The sequence below is a fragment of the Heloderma suspectum genome, chromosome 1 (genome assembly GCF_057233095.1).
Source record: "Heloderma suspectum isolate Gila_16-S chromosome 1, 16-S_ref, whole genome shotgun sequence".
Classification (NCBI taxonomy): Eukaryota; Metazoa; Chordata; class Lepidosauria; order Squamata; family Helodermatidae; genus Heloderma; species Heloderma suspectum.
Window position 1 is genome coordinate 382,532,993 of NC_139458.1, and position 23,158 is coordinate 382,556,150.

Sequence of the window (23,158 nt, forward strand, 5' to 3'; positions counted from 1 at the left end):
CAGTTTAAAAACAAAACAAAAACGTGATAGGCTATGTAAAGATTCACGTAGCCAATCACGGCTAGATTTTAAAAAAACACCATGATAGGCTACATAAATCTTTACGTAGCTTATCACGGCTGACTTAAAACAAAAACAAAAGCGCGTACGCAAATGGCGGCGGCCATGGCCACCGCCATTTGCGTTCTTTATTTTGGCACGTCTTAGTCTACATAAACATTTACGTAAACTAAGACGGCGAAAATAAGGGGAACGCAAATAGCGTAGCGTCTCCGCTATTTCCATTCCCCTTATTTTTGCCATCTTAGTTTACGTAAATGTTTATGTAGACTAAGACGTGCCAAAATAAAGAATGCAAATGGTGGCGCCCATGGGCTCCGCCATTTGCCTACGCGCGTTTTTGTTTTTGTTTTTAAATCAGCCGTGATAGGCTACGTAAACATTTACGTATCCTATCACGGCTGACTGCAGGGACACAAACGGCGGCGGCTACGGCTGCCGCCATTTGCGTCCCTGCTAGCCAGCGGCCGGATGTCCGGCTGCTGGCGGAGCCAGCCGGTGGCTCCGCAGAATCCCTGCGGAGCACAGCCAGCCGGCCAGGATTCCGGGGGGGGGAGGAATGGAGCGCCTCCCCCCCAGCCAGGATTCTGGGGGGAGGGATGGAACACCTCCCCCCCAGCATCAGCATAATCCGCGGAAAGGTAAGTCACTTTCGTACATCCCTAGATAGGCTACATAAGTAATTACGTAGCCTATCACGAAAAAGGCAGCCATGCAAATGGCGTAGCGGCCACCATTTGCATGGCTGCCTTTTTCATGATAGTCTATGTAATTACTTAGCCTATCATGGCTGGCAGCCATGCAATGGCGGCCGGCGTAGCGGCCGCTATTTGCAGCCTTAGCAGCCCAGCAATGGCCGGAATTCCGGCTATGGCCAGCCCTGGCTGGCAGCTCCACAGAGTTGCTGCGGATCGGAGCCGGCCAGGGAGGATTCCGGGAGGGGGGGGAATGGAGCACCCCCCCCACGGATGGCCCCAGCGGAACCAGGTGAGTGTTTTGTACACCCCTAATTGCCACCCTTGGACTCTGAAGACTCCAGCCATGAAGACACCACAGGCACCTCCACATTGTGGTAGCCTGATGCTACTAAAATAAACCAGACCCCTTTAAGAGAAATGGACTTAAGTCAGTGTGGAGGAGGGGCTAACCAGCCTAAATAAATCCAAACCCCTACTTAAGGCTCAGTCACCATCTGCTGCTTGTTGGAACTGCGTACAAATAAGCTTGTCTGTCTTCTAGGGATGTTGTGGGCCACTGGCTGTGGCTCAAGGCCCAGTGAGGAATTGTCAGGTCAGCCCCCCAGATGCCAGTCTGCGGATCCCAGTGCTTGCCCAACTTGGTGTGCACTGAGTCGGGCAAGCATGGGGATCCCCAATCTCTTGCCAAGCCACCAAATGTTGGCTTGGCCTTTTTTTGTAAAGGCTGATTTTATGCAAATGGTGGCCGTAATGTGCCATCTACGCAAGATTATAGGTGTAAATGGCCAAGTATGCAAATGGCTGCTTTATGGCCACTATTTGCATACAATTGGCCTTTACAAAAAAGGCTGAGACATTTTTACACAAAATGGTGGCTCGTTTAGTGATTGAGCAGCCATGCACCACATGGCAAGAAGGGGTGGGCAGCCAGTAGGGGTTCAGTGAGTGGCATGTGACCCGGATCCTGGTAAGTTCGCCCATCCCTACTGATTTCCAGCTTCAGCACCTCTCAGAGCTCCCTATGGTCCTGTCCTTTTCCCATTCCTGCTTCCCTGGGAAACCTGACTTGGCCAAAACCTTGGTGAAGACCTGGTCCATAATGGAGCCCTGTAACCCACACCTCACCAGTGCCAAACAATGCTAAGCAAAGGCGTTGTTAGGAGGAGCCCACCTGGGCATGGGCCCCGGATCTTTTGAGCTGTCCTAATTGCCTTTTTTTTTTTTTTTACATTTTCCCATTGACTTGCATTGGAAAAGGAAAACAGCCATAGCTTTTCTAGTTTGTATGTTAAATACATGAAATTTGAAGGTGTGATAGCCCCCATGGAGCTTATTAAGTTTGCCAAATTTCAGACAGTTAGGCCTAGTGGCTTTTGTGCTAGCCACAAGTACAATTTGCTTTTTTCAAGAAAATCTGTCAAAGCAAAGAGCTATATTTTTTTTGTGCTCCCACATATGTGCATGGAATTTGGGGACCTAGCAGGCCCTATGGAGCTGACTGAGCCTGCTAAAGTTCAGACAGTTAGGTCCAGCAGCTTTTGTGCTAGTCATGCATAAAGTTTCCTTTTCTCAAAGTCTAAAACAAAAAGTAAAAACTGTCAAGTCATGCAGGCGATTAAAGATCCTAATCAGAAGGTGTTTAAGGTGACAGTTAGAAGGTCACTATTCCTAATCTCTGGTGTAGGGTTTTTTTGAGGTGCAAAAAACCTCTCTCCCTCTACTTTTCTTTTCTGCTCTTACATAGGGATGTACAAAAGACCCACCTTCCATTCTGGGGGGGGGGGGTCCAAGGGGAGGGGGAGGCAATCCGTCCCTCCCCCCAGAATCCTTGCCGGCCGGCTCTGCTCTGCAGCAAGTCCGCGGAGTAGCCAGCCGGCTCCATAGCACCAGTGATACGGCCGCCATTGCTGTACCGCTGGCTGATGCTGAGTGACTCTAGACACAAATGGCATCTGCTACGCCATTTGCGGCTGTAAAGGTCTTATATTAAGCTAAATGCAGCCATAAATGGCTTCATTTAGCTTAATGTATGACCTTTACAGCCGTAAATGGCGTAGAGGACGTCATTTGCGTCCGGAGTCACTCAGCCTCAGCCAGCGGTACGGCAATGGTGGCTGTATCGCTGGTGCTATGGAGCTGGCAGTGAGGAGGATCAGGCCGGGGAGGATTCCTCAGGGAGGTGGCGGTAAGTGCTCCATTCCTCCATGGACTCTGGAGGTCCGTGGAGGAATTCTCCGCCATCCCTACTCTTACATGCCCACAGTTGGGAGCTTGCCTGCAATAAAATTTTGAAGAGGGAGAAGGAAGGGAAGAAAGAGTTCCATGTGAAATACAGGTATTTCACATGGCATCTGATTTTACTGCCCCAAACTGGAACCTTTGGATCCTGCAGAAGTTTAGTAGCTTCAATACAGCAAAGGATCCAATCAGCCTCCACGAACTTCTTTCTCCCCCTCCTCCACTTTAATTTCTCCAAAATAGCTGTAGGACTCAAATAATACCAAAGGGAGGGTTAGGACTATGTGGCGTCATGATGATCAAGAAACTGCTGGGGTTTTTAAATAGGTTCTACAGTTTAAAAAAGCCAGAAAAAGCCCTCAGCCACCTCACCTCATAAAGTTAATTTAAGTATGTGCAATCCCTCCACAGCCTCCTAAATGCCTCTGAAGTACTACCTCTCTGAAAGGAGCCACTTGGCTTAGGGAATTCTCTCTACCCCCCAGTCCTGCACACATTTCCAATCACCATTCTTCTTTCCTTCTTCCCTCCCCTAATCTGTCCTTCCTTCCTTCCTTTCTTTCTTTCTCTTCTTTATTCCACCCAGAGCATATCTTGAGGAATTCTTTAAGAAAATTCTCTTCGGCGAGCAAGAGAGATTCTGAACTGTATGTATTTGACTTTATACAAACAGACAAGAGGGTTGATTTTTCTCCTTCTCCTCACTCAAGCCTTTGAGAAGAGTGGGTTCACGTGGTTGCAGAGAAACAAATCTGGGGATGTTTTGTTTGTGAGTTGCCATTATCCAGCAATAGGAAGGGCTGCAGGTCAGTGGCAGAGCACATGCTTGGCATGCGGAAGGTCCCAGGTTCAATCCCCAGCATGTCCAGGTAGGACTATGAAAGAATCCAGCCTGAAACTTTGGAGAGCTGCTGCTGCCAGTCAGTGTCAACAATTCTGGGCTAGATGGACCCAGGGTCTGACTCAGTATAAGGCAGCTTCCTATGTTCCTATGAACAGAAAGCTTTAATTTAAAAAATGGGAGGTTTGGGTTTGTTTTTTAAGTGGAGGGGAGATAAATATTGCTAATTTATACAATCCTATGTACGCCTACTGAGAAGTCCCACTATGTTTCATAAGGCTTACCCTCAGGAAAGTGTGCATAGGATTCCAGCATGAGTTACTTTTGCAGGGAGGTTTGCACCCTGATGTTCTGCATGTTTACTCAGAAATAAGTCCTGAGTTGTGAGCATGGCACTGCAGGCTTAATACAGTGCCTACCCAATTCTGTCTAATGAACTGACTACCCTTTCAGCTCAGTCCTACGCATGTTTTGTCATTTGTGGATTTGGGAGTTGTTGTTTTGCATGAATTCTAGCTTCATTGGTGAGAGAAATGCACTTAGTACATGCTCAGAGTTTCTCCATAACTTAGCCCTAGTTTTGAAAACGGACTCATTGGCTGAATCCTGGTGAAGTCTTGGCACAAATGAAGTTATGGGGAGGAAGATACAATGAGGGCTTGTGCATAACAAGGAGGAGGTAGAGAGGAGTTACACAAAACAAGACATCTGTTTTTATGATGAGTTGCTGGAGGATGGTAGGATGAGGAGGGACGGTTGTGTGGAGGGGAATAGAATTGGTAGGGGGAGAATGTAAGTGCTCAGTGGTGAAAGAAAAACATTCTGGACATGCTCAGAGGCACTCTATATTTAAGAACATAAGAAGAGCCATGCTGCATCAGACCAAGGTCCCCCTAGTCCAGCATTCTGTTTACACAGTGGCCAACCAGATGCCTATAGAAAACCCACAAGCAGGACATGAGTGCAATAGCACCTTTCTACTCATGTTCCCCTGCTGCTAACACTGGTTAAATGTAAATAAATTCTAGTGATTCTAAATTAGAATGCATGTATATCCTTCAGAAACTTTGCAGGTTTCTTGCCTGGGGGACACCTCTAATGACCTGTGCATTTTCATACAAATTTAACCAAAAACTATTGGGGAAGGGGTGAATGGAAGAGAAAGCAAATCACTCCCTCCCCCAAACTGGAGAACTCCCCTTCCACATGAACTGCTGCACCTATCCTTCTGAAACTGTGCTGGTTTCTTACTTAGGGACAACTGTAGGCTGTCTGTAATTTTCAGAACCATGGTCCACAAGGAACATAGGGAGAGAAGTATATCCTCTTTTGGAGACCTCAAAATGTCAAGGCCACCCTTGCACAAAAACCCTTGTGGCTATCATTCTGAAATTTGGCAGACATGATCTCCTCTGATGGGGCAATGAATCCTGAAATTTTTATCCAATTCTTCCAAGGAATTAAAATGTTATTGGCAGTTCCCTTTAAAAGAAAATCACAATATAAACCCTGCACCTATTTTTCTGACATTGGGCAGGTGTAATCCTCTTCTAGGTGGCTATTGCCTGAAATGATCATCCAGTTCTGACCAAGAGAAAAAAGTTACAGTTTTTTTCTAATTTCCCATGGTAGTCTGCAGGAAGCATAAAGACTCATTTTTCCAAACATTGACTCAGGTTTGGTTAGGGGTGGACGAAAGTCCCTTACCTGTCGTCGAAGGACGTTCGCGGTGGGGGGGAGGCGCTTCGCTGCTCCCCCCGCGAAGTTCAGGCCGGGGGGGGGAGGCTTCCCACCTCGCCCCGGCCGAAATTCAGGCCGGGGAGGAGGCTTCCCACCTCGCCCGGCCGCGAACGCGAAAGTTAAAAACAAAACAAAACACGCCCCTTGATAGGCTACGTGACGATTCACATAGCCTATCACGGCTAGATCTGCAAAGTCAGCCGTGATAGGCTACGTCAATCGTCACATAGCCTATCACGGGTGACTTTAAAAAAAAAAAAAAAAAGCGCGTACGCTAATGGCGGCCCCCATAGGGAGCCGCCATTCGCGTTCCTTATTTAGTCGCTGTAGTCTACGTAAATGTTTACGTAGACTACGGCGAAAATAAGGGCAAAGCAAATAGCTATCCATCCAACCCAGTATTGCCTGCTCTTTGTGGCAGGCAGCAGCTCTCCAGGGTCCCAGGCAGGGGTCTTTCCCATAACTTGCTACCTGATTTGATTTTACCTGGAGTTGACAGGGATTGAGCCTAGGATGCTCTACATATAAAACATGTACCTCTCCCTGCGCCCCTCCCCACCATCAAAATCTTCTTGCTATTATGTAATATAGTTTACCTTTCTTGGAGAATTTTTGGAAGTAAGTAGCATGACAGAAGAAATAGACAGAGACACTACCAATGTAAGAGCAAGTGGATATATATACTAGAGACTATGTTTAGCCTTTTTAATTACTATGAGGACTAGTCTCATGTTTTGGAATAAGGCAGTGCTCCCTTTCAGATAAAGTGCTGAAGCATTCAGTATATGCATGAACAGGGTATGGGCCGGGGCTGTGCCAACCAGCCATTTTCCCCACCACTCTGGCCATGCCTCTTGATGTTGCCTGTTCAGGTGAGCACATGTACATGCATAAGAGGTTCAACACAACCACAGTGTGTATGTGCATAGGGGCCCCTTTCACCCATTCAACTGAATGTGTGGACAAAGGGAGCTGATGTGAGGGATGTGGCCAGCTGGAGCAACCCTGATCTCTGTTCACACATTCACCAAACCCTTCAGCACTCCACCTGAAAAGGGCTAGTGATTCTGAAGATGCTAGGTTTTACACCAGATCCCATATCTGCACCATACAGACATCCCTATATCTATAATAAATTGAAAAGAAAAGCCTAATGAAATGCTCAATCCTAGGAAAACACAAAATTTCAGCTACCTATCTGATGGTGGAAATTTTAGTCATAGACCTGGACTGAAACGTACAGATAAGCCCAACACGAGATGCTAAAAAGTAGGGATTGTTAATGAAATTCTCCTCATCCAAATTTCTCTATGGATTTGGGGGCTCTGAATTATTGCGTGTGTGCAAATTCTGATATTTATTTTCCCAATTCTTCAAGGTGGAGCTGAACAGGGGGCAGAGCTGTGTTCGTGGAACAACAACTACACCACAGAAAGAGGTACATCTGCTCACCCTAACTAAAAGCTGAGCAAAAGAAATAAATCCTGGCATCATACCTATCTCAAATTTTTGACAGATCCAGATCAAGATTGCCGGGGCCTCCATTTTTTGCAGCTTCACCTTGAACTGCTAGCCACAGAAACTTCCATTGCCTCATCGTAAATGCGGCCATAAGTCACAAGACAAGTACCTGTAACCTTATGATATATGCTCTAAGATCAGGGTCAGGTCTTTATTTTAGCTTTCTCCCATTGTAATTCTCTGTAAACCCCCCTTATGCTTTGTAGCTGCTAGGGACTAGTTTCTAAGCCAAACCATTCTGGAGCCAGTGACTTGCTGCAGTTTGCCTCAGCCCCCGAAGACCAAATATAAATCTTTTTGTCTCCTCAGAGGGGAACGATATTAAGTGGGTGACACTGAGTCTGCTGTGACAGGTGTGGCGGCGGTGTAGAAATCATTGAACTCTCTTTTGCCTGCCGCCACAGTGCTGCTGCCTTCCAGCATTCCTGCTGCTGCTCCAGCTGGCCAGGTTTCACTTGAGTGACTTAGAACGATAAAGTTCGGCGGACAGTCGGCAAAGGCCACTGAACAAGCAGGGACAGCAGAAATACTATTTCAGAGAGGAGAAACTGAGGCAGAGGGGAGGGGCCCCCAGCAGGGAGGAGCGCTGGCTCAGCAGCGCCAGTGCCGCAGAGAGCGTTAGCAGTGCACGCCAGTCCCCAGGGAATAGCCCTGGTCTTAGGAGATGTTCTCGTAATTCTCTCATTCTCCCTTCAGCGGTGTAGTGTGAAATCTTGAAGTGCAGGCCCTCGTCATGACAGTCTGCATAGCCATGCCCAAAAGGAGAGTCCAAAATTTTTTAATTTTTTTTTTAATTAATTTTTTTGGTTAATTTTTGTGAACTGCCCAGAGAGCTTCGGCTATTGGGCGGTATAGAAATGAAACAAATAAATAAAAAATAAATAAATAAAAATTCAGGCAGTGGTGTGTTAATCCATATCAACAAACTAGTTTTCTTCTCCTCCAGGAGCTGGTCTTTTGTAAACCTAATTGGTCTTAATTCCCCATTCGAGGTGAAGGCATCCCAAAATACTTTGCATTGCAACAGAGAAGGACACATTGTTGCTTGGAAAATCCATTTCCCACAAGCTACTGTGAGTATTTCAGCTAAGCTCAGACAGAACAGAGAAGACTGGGGGTGGGGGGAATGATGTCAGCATCCCGGCTAACATAAAAAAGTGCTGGTGCTGCATCCCAATGAGTTTTGGCTCCAGTACTCCATTGTCTCGCTTGTTTGTGGTGCCACTCTGTGCCCTCAGAGATACTGTGGAGAGAATGGAGGCAGAGAGATTTCCAAGGCAGAGAGAATGGAGACTGTGGGAGGGTTAGGACTTGAGGTATGAAGCCAGTATTTTGCCCATCATGCCCCATATTGGGGATGTCACTTAGGCAGGCCATTTAGAGCAGCTCCTCCCCTTCCTCCAGAAATTTCAGATCACATGTGATTTATTCCTCAGGAGCGAGCAGCCATGTCTCTGATTTGTAGGAGGCATAGAAAAGTAAGTAAGGCCATACAAATTGCTCTTGAAGTATATTGCTTTTTGGCAATGGGTTGTGCAATCCTATGTATATTTTCTTGGAAATAAGTCAAACTGTGTTCAGTGGGCACCGTATCCCCATGCTGAAGCTTCTTTCTTTCATCCCCTATTGAAATGGTACTCCCACTCCTTAAACGTTTAAAGCATATTTGTTTGTTTGTTTATTGCACAAATTTGTATTGGAAAGTGATGGCTTTCCAATAAAATGACCAAAGTGGATAAAATAACAACAACAACAACAATAAAATTCAATAAAATAATCAGTGCTCAGCAGTAAAACTATAACAATACTGGCTGGATCTCACCTCATAAGAACATAAGAAGAGCCATACTGGATTGGACCAAGGGTCCATCTAGTCCTGCATTCAGTTCACACAGTAGCCAACCAGCTGCCCACGGGGAACCCACAATCAGGACATGAGTGCAACAGCACCCCCTGCCCATGTTCCCCAGCAATTGGTGTACATAGGCACACAGCCTCTGATACTGGAGGTAACATATAGCCATCAGGACTAGTAGCCATTAATAGCCTTCCCCTCCAGCAGTTTAACCCATTTTTAAAGCCATCCAAATTGATGGATGCCCCCCTCAGGGAAAGCCTGCATGAAGAGGCTGGTCTTAAGCAGGTGTCTAAAGATCAAAACTGGACAACTGTCTGTCAATGAGGAACACATTCCAGCGGATCGGAGCTGTAATGCTCTGCTGCATAAGCAACCCTCTTCCGAGGATCGCAAAGACCAGGCAGCTACATAAGGGGTGTTTATGTTAACAACAAAACCTTAAACTCAGAGTTATAGCTTGTAGAGTAATTGTGAAAGTATCCTGTATAAGTGAGGGATGTGATGTGAGAGACTTTCTGTCAGAACATGTGGCCCATGTTCTACATTAGTAATGGCTTCGCGATATTAGCATTGTCCCTAACCACTGAAGGTTGCTCCATTGCATGTCTTCAGACAATGGTGTATTTTATTGCTCAAGGAACAAGGCAGAGGGTGGGGAGTCATGGTTTATCAAATAAGGAATGGAGATGGTACTAGAGAAACAGTGGGACAGAAGAGCTAAACAGAACTAGGGCTATTTCAAGTCTCAGTGGCGAAGGATGGGTCACAGGAGGGTCCAAATTGATAGATTTGGAGAGGATTCGGAGAAAGATGAAGACATGAAGTCAAAGTGAATCTATTTACCTGGTTTCAGAAGTAGGGGAACACAAGGAGACTGTACTTCCTCATTGGTCATGATCACTTGGAAACCCTAACCTCGCTTTCAACAGTCTTTGGGCACAAGTTCTGGCCTCAACCTAGATGGCACTGAGAATCACAGTGTGATTCATATCCCAAGATGGTTAAACTCTTGGGCAAAACCAGAAGATGACAATGGGGTGCCTGAACAGCTAGCTAAGCCACTATTAGGGACCCCAGATCCCTGCAACAAAGAATATAGTCAAAAATAGAATCTGGTATGAAGAGGACTGGAGCCAGGTTTCTCCTTGAATCCTGATTACTCTGAGGAAAATAACAAATACCAAGAGAAGCAAGGGAACTTAGGGGAAGAAGGAAATGGAGGAAAGGTAGGTGTGTTGTTGCTGCTGAACTTGGTTTGATACCCTGAAATACCTTTGCACAATGCACTAGGCTCCCAGCTTGCCCACCAAAGGAATAAACATTGAAGTCAGCAACTCATAATACTGTCTCTGCTTTCTCTCCCGCTGCAAGGCACAGTTCCCTGAGATTTCAAGAGGCCAGGGCTGGCATCAAGGGTGGGCATGGCTGGGCATATACTGAGGGCCCACACCCCAGCAGGGACCCACTTCACTGACAAGAGCCTCCTAGAGTTGCTCTTCCTCTTCACCATTGAAACCTGCTTGTTCACTTGCCTCTCATTCTGGCCCAGACAAGGGTGGCAGTGACAAGGAGGAGCAGTAGATGCCACTGCCTACTTGCTCACTGGCTCTCTGCCTGTCCAGCAAGCAAGTGGAATAAGAGGAGCACTAGAAGTTGGTGACAATGGCTAGTGAGAAGATAGACTCACTCAGGGAGGGGGCCATTAAGGATGTCTTGCCCAAGGGCCCTCAAAAAGTTGGAGCTGGCACTGCAAGAGGTCTACAAAAGGTCAGCACCCCCAAAACTGAGGTCATGAACCCAGTACAGGAGGTCACTGGGTGCCTCATGCTGAACGCTTCAACTCACGTGTGATTGGGCTGCACCACTGAAATGGAAACTGGCTGGGAAAGCTGTGACAGGTCCTGCACAGGCAGTCAAGCTCTTTCCAGGGATCGGCAGAAGGTCTGTGAGGGCATGCAAAACAGCAAGGTGGCGTAAGCAACAGGAAAAGGCTGGTCCTGGAAATGTGTACATGGCACCAGAGGAGGAGAAAGGGAGTGCTAGGAAGGATCCTGAGGAACAGGCTGTAAGCCAAGTGCATTCTGGGAAGATCTTGGAGCTGCATGATCTGTCCACTTTGGGTCCCAAATAAAAAGCATACTGGGTGACTAGTCCCAAGGGCTTCAGGGTTGGAGTACAAAGGGCCAACAACTTTGGGCAGACTCAGGAAGGGCTTAAACAAAGCAAAGAGATTAACAGCTTAATTCTGGGGATGTGAGGAAACCTTCCTTGGGATGTCTAGCTGCTTAATTAAATTAAAGCTAGCAGACTAAGCATTAGGACAGCCACCCTTCCAAGAGACAGGCAGCCAAAGGTACTCAGAACAAAAGGGTACCACAAACGGTGCCCAAGTGATGCTTTAATCTGCTGATCTGCTGAGGTGAGGACGTTCCAGGATTGGGCCATGTTTCCACCAAAGCTTTTAGATCAGCTAATTTCAATGTGCCGTTATGGATTGCTTGACTACAGTGCTGCCCTGAAAGCCTGGAAGGCATTCACATTTATCCATCAGTTCCCAAGCTTTGCAGAAGGGCAACTCCTCTTGATTAAGGTGAAGGACATACAGGTCATGAACTTCAATTACAATAAAGAGGGGCAGCCTAGCATACTCCTGTCACTCTTGCTCCCAGCTGCCATGAGATGCTTGCCCATGCTGTTTTCCCAGAACAAAAGACATACTAGACAAGGTGCTTGAGTAATGCCCAAAGCAAATACAAAATCCAAGCTACGCATGTATGAAAGCTATCATGGTTGAGCTTCTTGGTAACATCTTTTCTCCGGCTTTGAATTTTTTATCTGCTGTCCTTCACCATGGCTGTTAATGCTATCATTTCATTGCATTAGGCTTTTAATAATAAATTATCTATATGTGTTTTACACCATCCTGAAATTTGATCTGATGGAGGGCGGATATATAGAAATGTTTTAAATAAATAAACAAACAAATAAACAAACAAATAAATGGGATATTGATGTGATAAATAAATAATTGCGTGACTGACTGAGGAAGCTGAAGGCTTAGAGCTACTATCATCACTGTAGGGATAAAGATAAGTGAGAAGCTAGGTAATTCAGATCCACAGAACATCTTTGCATAATTGAATTTGGGCACGTGTGTGAAATAAGTATAGTGTAAATATGCATTTAGAGACATGGAATTCAGCAAATCTTTTTCAATTTGTAGGAAGCAGCACAGAGATCCAGTGGATTACTGATAATTTAGAGTTATCCTTCCTGCACAAGATAATCAGTTTCATAGACAGTGCAGGCAAATATGTCAAGCAATTTCTTGGTTCACTCAGCTGTAGCTGTTGAGATTTAAGTATTAATGGTGTTGGACCAAATGTCGATTTGGTTTGGATAATTTGGGAGGCAGGGAGGAGGAGGGGGGAATATTTATTTTCAGGAAGAGCATGTACTGCAAGAGAGAAGAGATTGAGCTGTGTTGTGCTTCTGCCTCTTGTTTTGTCTCCAGACGAAATATCTTAGCTATTGAGAGGAACAGGTTTATTGTCATGGTTTTATGTTTGCATGCATATGTGTGCCAAAGAATTGCAGGAACTATTGCACACAAAAAGGACATTTGGAGAGGGATGCAATGGAGGCATGCAGTTAAATATATAGCTGTTTACGTATTAATGCCAGAAGCATCCAAGCCAAGATAGAGCTAGAGTAGAGATGTTGGAGAATTCCGCTGCCGACTCAAATGAGGCCGGATTCTAAAGAATCTGGCCCCCCAGAATCCATGGCGGAATGGACCACTGTCCTCCGCCACCCCACGAAGTTTGCACCGGCTGGATCCTACCTGCCGCTGGCCGAGTCTGGGTCCATCTGCGCACTCCGCTGCTGTCTGTTGCCGGTCTGCAGATGCAAATGGCGTCCGGCGTAGCGGACGCCATTTGCGTCCCTGCTCTTTGCCGTGATAGGCTATGTAAATCTTTACATAGCCTATCACAGCAAAAAGCAGGGACGCAAATAGCATCCGCTACACCATTTGCGTCTCTGCTTTTTGCCGTGATAGGCTACGTAAAAATTTACATAGCCTATCGCGCGAAGGGACAGGGATGCAAATGGTGTCTGCTACGCTGGACGCCATTTGCGTCTGCAGACCAGCAGCGGACAGAAGTCTGGCAGCGGACGGACCCAGCCGGCAGCTCCGCGGACTCTCCGCAGAGCAGAGCTGACCTGGGAGGATTCCAGGGGAAGGAACAGATTGCCTACCCCCTGTGGACCCCCCAGTGGACTCAGGTGAGTGGGGATCGTACACCCCTAAACTAGAGTACTACTTGGTACAAACAAGAAGAACATAGGTAGGGAGCAAGGTGTCCTCCTGTACAGAGGACAGTCCTCTGTTTGAAGGACTGTTAAAAGGTAGCTTTCTTTTTGAAGGTGTCTGCTATTTGAAGAGGTGTCCAGTAGGGATGTACAGATTCTGTTCAGTGTGTGTTTTGCAGATTGTCAGGTGACTTTTGTTCCGTCAGCCACTCATTGACAGAATTGGATTTTTTTCCCCCATTTGGAAAAGTCTGCCAAAATGTCCACTGCAATTTATGTAACTTTCTCTGGCATGTAACATTTCACATATTTTTCTTAGCTTAGCATACATTCAATAAGCAGAGCAAAGAACAAAAGAGTGCTATGCAGCGGAAGCTGAAGAGAAATCAGAGATGTATGAAATGTTATGGTGTGTTGGTTTGTAATGGCATTTCTATTAGCGTATTTCCCAGTAACTTTTGTGTGTTTGTACGACTAAATTTGTGTACAGTTTTGGAGAGTAAAATACGGACCGCAAGTCCATGGAACCAGCAGGATTTAGATCCTCATCTATCTGTGAAATCCATGGGTTGAATTCATAGAAATCAAAAGTCATTTGAATCCATTTCAGATTTCTCCAACATTCCTAGTGTCCAGTAGTGCACATCTGGTTTAAAGAGAAAGGTAAACAGGGACCTTGAAGTTACTCATTAACAATTAGCATCTGGACAGCAGACTGAGCAGGCACATAGGTCATCTGGTCATAGACTTCCTCACTACGGTGGGAATTATTGCATTTCTCTTCAAATTATTGTAATTATTTCTAAATCTATACATATACATTAGCATATGCAAATGTTATGCAAACCTGTATCCTCTTTTTGGGCAATGCAAAAGTGGCCATCCTAGTGAGCATATTGAAAGCCTGGTGAAACAGTGAGGAATGGTGGAAAATCATAATCCCTGTATATAAAATTTACAGAAAGGAAAGAAAGGGTGTGTTTCTCGAAGTACCAAAGAAGGTATCGAATGAAAAATGCTAGAAAACCTAGGAGGAATAAACTCCTCCATAGAATGCTGTGAGTGAAAATACCAGGCCCCCAAAGTAATATAGTACTGGGGGGGGAAATGACTTCTTGGATAAACACTCAGAGAGTGAGCTAGAAATGGAGAAGAAAATCAGGGAGGCAGCCATAAGACCAAATGTTGTAACAGTGGAAGGGCTTTGATTACCCTGATAGCGATTGCGATCACAGTGAGAATGGTAAATGACTGCCGTAGAACAGTCATGGAGCTGGCTAGACGGGAGGTGACCAGATTTAATGCTGGGTCTGGTGTGAGATGCAAATGTAGTTAAACATGTTAGGAAACATACTTGGAAACATATAAATGTGAAGTTGCCCAAGGAGTACACACAAAGTCACATTTAACATCAAAACAGGAAACCTCCAGGCCAAGGGGATTACTTGAAAGGAAGTTGAAGGAGAACTACAAGGGTCAAAAAATTTCAGGAAACCTGGAGACTACTTAAAGCAAAAGCTCAGATAAAATGTATGCCACACTTTCAGATGCCGACATGGTTTACAAAAAGTGTCAAGGAAGCTATGAAAAGGCAAGAATGTTTCCTTTAAAAAGTGGAAGCCTTGCCTATCTGAGGAAAACAAAAAGGAGCAAAACCAATGTAAGCTGACAATAAGGCAGGTAAGAAAGAAAGAAAGAAAGAAAGAAAGAAAGAAAGAAAGAAAGAAAGAAAGAAGAAAAGAAATGAAGAGCATATCCCTCAGAACATTATGACAAACAATAAAACCAAGTTTGCAGACGACTACAAATTATTCAGGATTGGGGGGGTGGGGGGAATACCATGTGAACTGTGGAAAACTCCAATAGGATTTCTCTGTCTAAGAGAATTGGCAACAAAAATACAAATGAGATGCGATGTGAGTTTAAAATGATGCGCATTGGGGCAGATAAATAAATACATAACTCCTAACCTCTCAAATACGCTATTGGGATCTGCCCTTACTATCCAGGTAAGAGATCTTGGGGGTTATGATGGACAGGTCAATGAAAATATCAGTTCATTGCACAGCGGGAGTAAAGGATGAGAGAATCGGTTATTTTGAAGCTCACCTAAATTCTCCAAAAATCAATCTGAACCTTGTTTCGACTCACTCCTGCTTTCATTTTTTTTAACCTGTTCTTTGGCTCATTTGAATGGGAAAAGTGTGCATTTTGAATACAGAAAGTGCACATTTCAGTGCATATTTTTCAAAAGTATGCACTCCCCCTAATTGACTAGAGCATAAAAATGTTGTGTGTGTTTTTTTAAGTGCATTTTAAGGGCACATTTTCCAAAAAATACACATTTTTCAAATTTGATAGCAAATTCCCAATTATTTCTTTTTAAAATAAATACTCCTGTTTGCATTTGAGATTGCAAACAGGGTATGTTCATATGATCTGTGAACAAAAATGAAATTCTCATACATCCCTAATAGTGGCTAATTCTATACTAGGGATTATCAGAAAAGAGATTGAAAATACAATGGCTAGTGTCATAATGCCTTCATATAAATGTACAGTGTGGCTATAGTTGAAATATTTCATACCGTTCTGGGTTTCCCCTCTCAAAAAGGATATCATAGAGCTCAGAAACATGCAGAAGAGGGCAACCAACGTTATCAAGGCTGACTCAAGGTTTTCATACGCTGTTGGAAGTGGGCCATCATGTCTATGGCCTCTCTGCCATGCTATGGGTTCTTCTATAGCAGGGGTGGGAAACTTCTGGGGGGACAATTTGCCCCAGAACTTAGCATGCCATGCCACCAAATTCATCTCCAAAATTCAATGGCTTGGCAGCAGTGGCAAAACCCCACGGATTTCCCTTTAAAAGAAGGCACACAGGGAGCATGATTTTGCCTAAAAACAAGGCACATCCTCCCTGCATGCAATCTCTTAAAGGGAAAGCAGTGTTTTTTGCCACTACTGTGCCATCAAATTTCAGTGGCAAATATATTGGTCGGGCAGCAGCAGGGCAGTGGGGACCAGAAGATGGCAACTGAGGTGCAAGTGGTCCATGGGCCACATGTTGCCCACTCCTGTTCTACAGGGTGGAGAGATCCTCTCCTTCACCCTTCAATCCCTCCACGAAGCCTGCTATTGGGGGTGGGGGTGGACATGACCTCTCTACAAGCAGTGGGGGAAGAGAGGAGAAGGTTGCAGCAGAGGTGCTAATGGAGGAACTGAAAGTGGTGGTGGTGCCATTGAAAGAGGAGGAAGGGGGCCACCAGGCCGGCTCATAATACTGGAACGTGAGGTCATCTAATGAAACTGAGTGGTAGTAGATTCAAGACAGAGGGAAGAAAGGGCTTTTTCACACATAGCTTAGATGGCTTTAAAAAGGACTAGACCAATTCCAGAAGGAGAGGTCTATAAATGGCCATTAGCCAAGATATTTAAATGGAATGTCCATGTTCAGAAGCAGAATATTCCTGAATACCAATTGTGTGTGTGTAAGGGGGGGAGGAGTGAAGACAACAGGGAAGGCTACTGTGGTAACGCTCTGCTTGTTGGCTTCCTGGTGGAAACAGGTGTCTGGCCGCTTGTTGGAAGTAGGATACTGGACTAGATGAATCCATGGTCTCATTCAGAAGGGTTCTTTGAACATTCAGGCATGGACAGACACACTCCTCCAACCTCCTGCCTGATACATATGGAAAAGAAACATAAGAAGAGCCCTGCTGGATCAGGCCAAGGGTCCATCTAGTCCAGCATTCTGTTCAGTGGCCAACCAGCTGCCCATGGGAAGCCCACAAGCAGGACATGAGTGCAACAGCACCCTCCTACCCAAGTTCCCCAGCAGCTGGTATATAGAGTCATACCGCCTCCAATACTGGAAGTAATGTATAGCTCTTATGACCACTGATAGCCATATCTTCCATGAATTTGTCTAATACCCTTTTTAAAGCCATCCAATTTGGTGGCCATCACCACATCTTTAGGAAGTGATTCCATAACTATGCACTGTGTGAAGAAGTCCTTCCTTTTATCTGTCCTGAATCTCCCACCAATCATGGGATGATCCCGGATTCTAGTATTTTGAGAGAGGGAGAAAAATGTCTCCGTATCCACATTCTCCACACCATGCATAATTTTATACACCTCTATCATGTCTCTCCTTATGCACCTTTTTCCCCAAACTAAACAATCCCAGATGTTGTAAATTTCCCTCATAGAGGAGATGCTCCAGCCACTTAATCATTTGGGCTGCCCTTTTCTGCACCTTTTCAAATTCTAGAATATCCCCCTTTTAGCTGCTCCTCCTTTGCTTTTAAGAGGAAATAACTGATATGCCAAGTGCCCCACCAGATCTTCCCAGATGGCACACAAAAAAAATGTTTTTATCTTCCCCCACCCCATCTCTCTCTTCAATGCCTCTCAGTTTACCTGTCAGCCAGCTGCCCTCTTTTCTGCAGCTAACATGCAATAAATATGGATGGCAGAGAGAGCACACTGCCTATCCCCTGCTATGCAAGTGGCCAAACTGGATTCCACAACCTGGCTGCATTGCTGAGCTGCGATGTGGTCCCTTGGTCCCAAGCATATCTTGAAGAACTGCCATCTTTGAAGGCAGATCCAGACAGGCAAGGGTCCTTTTGTTAGGAACCCTATGGGAGAGCAGAGGAAAATGTCTGAAGAGAGAAAAGTCTGCTATGTCCATTATATTTGGCCAGGAGCAACATGTTGTTGTTTCAGTGCAAGCACGGGATTTAACTGTTGTTGCAGAATGGGATGATTTTTATGGTATTCGAAGAATGCTTCTGCCCACAGAAAATGAAATGGCAAGCAGGTGTAAGGCACAACGTAGGGCAGCTTTACCCAATACGGTGCCATCCAGATGTTTTGGAATACAACCCCCAGGATTCCTGACCATTGGTTGTGCTGACTGGGGTTGATAGGAATCAAAGTCAAAACATCTGGAAGGCACCAGGTTGAGGAAGGTTGAGTTAAGTCAGTCTAGCACATCCCCCCAGATGTTCAAACAATTATCCCACATCGAAGAGGATGGAATCAGTGAACACTGTGCAGACAATTTCTCTCTGCTTGTCTCAGGGACACAGTGGGACTCAGAACCAAAGCCAGAGCCTGCAGCAGAAACAAGCATAAGCACATATGAAGCTGCCTTAGAGCCAAGCTAGATGTGACATTAGGCACACGGTGAGCCCTGACAGTGCAAGCGGGGTTCTGAAGAGGCAGAGGAACCAGAGATCAAACCGCCAACATTCGCTGGATCATGGAGAAAGCAAGAGAATTCCAGAAAAACGTCTATTTCTGCTTCACTGACTACGCTAAAGCCTTTGATTGTGTGGATCACAACAAACTGTGGCAAATTCTTAAAGAGATGGGAGTACCAGACCACCTTACCTGTCTCCTGAGAAACCTGTACGAGGGTCAAGAAGCAACAGTAAGAACCAGACATGGAACAACCGATTAGTTCCAAATTGGGAAAGGAGTACGACAAGGCTGCATATTGTCACCCTCCTTATTTAACTCATATGCAGAGTACATCATGAGAAACGCCGGGTTGGATGAATCACAGGTGGGAATTAAGATTGCTGGGAGAAATATCAACAACCTCAGATATGCAGATGATACCACCCTAATGGCAGAAAGTGAAGAGGATCTCAAGAGCCTCTTGTTGAGGGTGAAAGTGGAGAGTGCAAAAGCTGGTTTGAAACTCAGCATTAAAAAAATGAAGATCATGGCATCTGGCCCCATCACTTCCTGGCATAAAGAAGGGGAAGAAATGGAAGCAGTGACAGATTTCATTTTCTTGGGCGCCAAGATCACTGCAGATGGTGACTGTAGCCATGAAATTAAAAGATGCTTGCTCCTTGGGAGGAAAGCTATGGCAAACCTAGACAGCATAGTAAGAAACAGAGACATCACCTTGCCAACAAAGGTCCACATCATCAAAGCTATAGTTTTCCCAGTAGTAATGTATGGCTGTGAGAGCTGGACTATAAGGAAGGCTGAGTGCCGAAGAATTGATGCTTTCGAAATGTGTTGCTGGAGAAGACTCTTAGGAGTCCCCTGGACTGCAAGGAGGTCAAATCAGTCAATCCTAAAGGAAATCAACCCTGAGTGCTCATTGGAAGGACAGATCCTGAAGCTGAAGCTCAAATATTTTGGCCACCTAATGCGAAGAGAAAACTCTCTGGAAAAGGCCCTGATGCTGGGAAGGATTGAAGGCAAAAGGAGAAGGGGATGGCAGAGGATGAGATGGCTAGAGAGCATCACCGATGCAATGAATACGAACTTGAGCACACTCCGGGAGAGAGTGGAGGACAGGAGGGCCTGGCGTGCTATGGTCCATGGGGTCACGAAGAGTCGGACACGACTTAACTACTGAACAACAAGCCCTGACATGCAGGTTAGTGTTTTTAAAACAACAACAACAACAAAACCCATAAATAACCAGTGCAAGGAGGGGACAAGGCAGCTTGGGTGCTTTCCTCTCATTGTGAATAGCAGAGGGGTTGATCCTGATCAGGACTGCAGTGGGAGGAAAGGGTTAAAGCCCCCAACCCTATGCCCAGGAGGACAGATTAGAGACATGACTGAAGGGTTGCCTGCACTCATAAAGCCCACTGACAGATATCCCTTTCTTCTCATCCATGTGGGAACAAATGATACCTCCAAGCGGAGCTACAAAGATATCACATCAGACTTTGAAGCTTTGGGAAGGAAACTCAAGAACTTTGGGGCCCAGATAGTTTTCTCATATTTTTACATATTTGTCCACCTTTATAAAACACATCAAATCTTCAACATATTGTTATGGTGACTGGGCAACCTCTTTTATTAGGGAGTCTGCTTGCTAGCCCAAGATGACTGGGAGATGTTTCTTTAATGGAAATTAATGGCTGAAGGATAAACAGAGATATCTCTGGCATGTTTGGAAAGGAAGCCCATCAGAAAATGACACATCCCTTGAGGGAAGTGACATGCCCCTTCTCTCACAGCTAAGGGGAGGAGGCTGATGAAGGGGTGAGTGTGTGTTTGTGTGTGTAGAAAGGGCAGTTTGGGTGAGGTACAGAAATAAAAATAAAGTTGCAAATTAATGGCTTCTTCAAACAGAGCTTTTATCCTGCTGCTGAGATTGTTCACTCACAGAATTTTGCAGGTCCTTTGGATGACGTCATCAACCTCCATGGCGTCTCCTGCACTAAATGACCTTTATTCCATTTTTTAAAAAAGATTGGAGATAATGAGCTATCAAATTACAGCACTTGAGTTCTGCTTGAGTTCCTTTGTGAAAAGAAGAAAGGAGAGGCAGTAGACCAATGAAACACATGGAAAACTCAGATAAGGGGGGAGAGGGGGAAAGGGGGGGGAGTCCATGTAAAGGGAGTCTGTCATGATCCTGCCTTTAAAATGGAAGCAGAAAGCCCCATTTTAAATGTGGGATTTTAGGCTGGTGTAGAGATGCTCAATGGCACCTTGTCGGTGCAAGCCCCCCACCCTCTGAGAATCAAATGTGAGGTACTGGATACAGCTGCCATGTATGCATTCCCAAAAGAGGAAATACATCACCATGCTGCTTACCTCCCCTTGTATTTTTTGCAATGAAACCAAACAATATTAAAATGCCCAAAGTATCCAGGGATGTCTCCTCCAAGGGATGCAGAACCCAGGTAGTGCTGCCCTGGAACTCTTCACTGCTCAGGGAATGGGAAGCACCTAAAAATATTAAACCACGTTATTCATATGATGCTGAGAAGGCACTGGATGGCTGGAGAACTGCCCAGGTTGATCCAACATGAGTTGATTGCTATTCAGAGGAGAGTCCTGGTGATGTAATCCCCTCCCAGCATGTCACAAGCAGAGCCATTAATGATTGAGGTACAACATGGCAGAGGTACCTGAGCATTCCAGACTTTGAGCTTGTATGAAAACAAGCCAGGCATGCCCATGATCCCTTGTCCCTAGGGTAGGCAACCTGGCGCCCTCCAGATGTCATGGACTACAACACCCATAATCCCCAACATTTGGCCATGCTGGCTGAGGCTGATGGGAGTTGTAATCCAAAGCATCTGGAGGGCACCAGGTTGCCCACCTCTACCTTGCCCATTATCTTCTTCCTTCTCTAATTTGGTGATTCTCTTTGTGGGCTCCAAGCCACAGCCTGGCCCAGGCGATTTCTCAAGTTATACCTGACTATTTCAAAGTTTTATCTCCCAGAGCCATAAATTACTATGACAGCTTCCAGCAAAACTCAGCCCCTTTGTCTCCTGCTCATTTCCTTTCCGTCCCTTGCCATTGATCAAACCTGCAGAGCTTTAGGCTTCTCAGAAGCAGCAACAAAGAGAATTCTGAGCCTTGTCTAATTGAGATGTGAATAATATTTAGAGGCATTTTCCATGCATGAATTCACCATAATTAAGTCCGCACCTTGATATTTCTGATAGTTTCACTGTCCTGTCCCCCCCCCCACCAGCATTATGATTAATGCCTATGGTGATTTGCTGCCATTTCAGCTTTGCAATACTTGATAGCCCCCTTTAGAACATCAGGGCTTAAGTTTCTGCTTGCAAGGAGCAAGGAGACCACAAGTTGTACTATTAATCAATGTGTAATTCAGTCAGCCTTTGGGGAGATATCAGAGCCTGGCTTCTCTCTAAAAATGATATCCCCTATGGAATGTAATAAATATTTTTATTGCATGTGCTTTGTTGCTGAGAGCAGGGAAGCTGAGCCAGAGGGGAATGCAAGCTTAAAAACTATCGCCGTATTGCCTGAAGGTCATTAAGTACGTCTGGGTGAGGAAGAAAAGGCAGCGTAAGCCAATGCTTTTCCAATGTGTGGATCGAGGGCTCTAACAAGCACTAAAAAGCTGATGCTGGAGAGCCAGAGTCGAGTTTCTACCCATTAAGCCCTGGCCTGACTTACAATGTCAAAGAGGAGATGGATCAGGTATTGACTAGCACCAGAGATTCTGAAAGCCACGTCTCTGAACCCTCTAGGTGAGCTCTAAAGGGGAGGGAATTAGGGGCCAGTCAAAAGTAAGAATTTCCTCCAAAATAACAAGGGGATCCAAACTTTTCCTAGATTCTGATGATCCTAATGGGACACTAAGGCAGTGTCCAAAAGAAAAAGGGAAAAGGCAGTACTGAGAGCTAAAGTACAGTCATTACATGATCATTTCTTTGGGAGAACTAGTGTCTAGCAGCCTAGCGCCATGCTCCGGTGGATCACCTTACACTGTAGTAGCACGAGCAGTGGAAGCTGGTGGCTCCGATGTCAGTGGGGCAGTGAATCCGCTCCAGGTTTCAGTCCGAACCAGTGAGAACTCTAAAGGAGCTATCCAAGGTAGCTCCTTTGGAGTTCTGACTGAAACCCAGAGCCGATTCACTGCTCCACTGACATCAGAGCCATGAGCCTCCACTGAGTATGATTTCACTAAAGATGAAGCATGCTCCTCTGTCTATGTGGAAGGTAACAGCCTGCAGTACTGGCTAGGAAAACATCTCCTTGCTCTCAGCTTTGGCTGGTTTAAGTATTTAATGTGCCTCAACCTCACCAGAGAAGTACAGTGGCCCTTAAATGACACAGCTGTTATGGGTCACTGGCCGCAGGACCCCTAAAGGCATTCATGCAGATGTAAACAGCTAAGGCCCAACATGTCTTAGCAACCATGTCTTCTCATTTGCCCTGATAGGTATTATATCCGAGATCTACTGAGAGCACTCTCTTAATTAGAGGTAGGGAACCTGTGGCCCTCCAGATGTTCTTGAATTCCAACTCCTATCATGCCCAATGGTCAGGGATGATTGGAGCTGTAGTCCAACATCTGGAGAGCCACAGGTTGCTCACCTATGTGAGTCTTATTGATATTATGTGTGCACT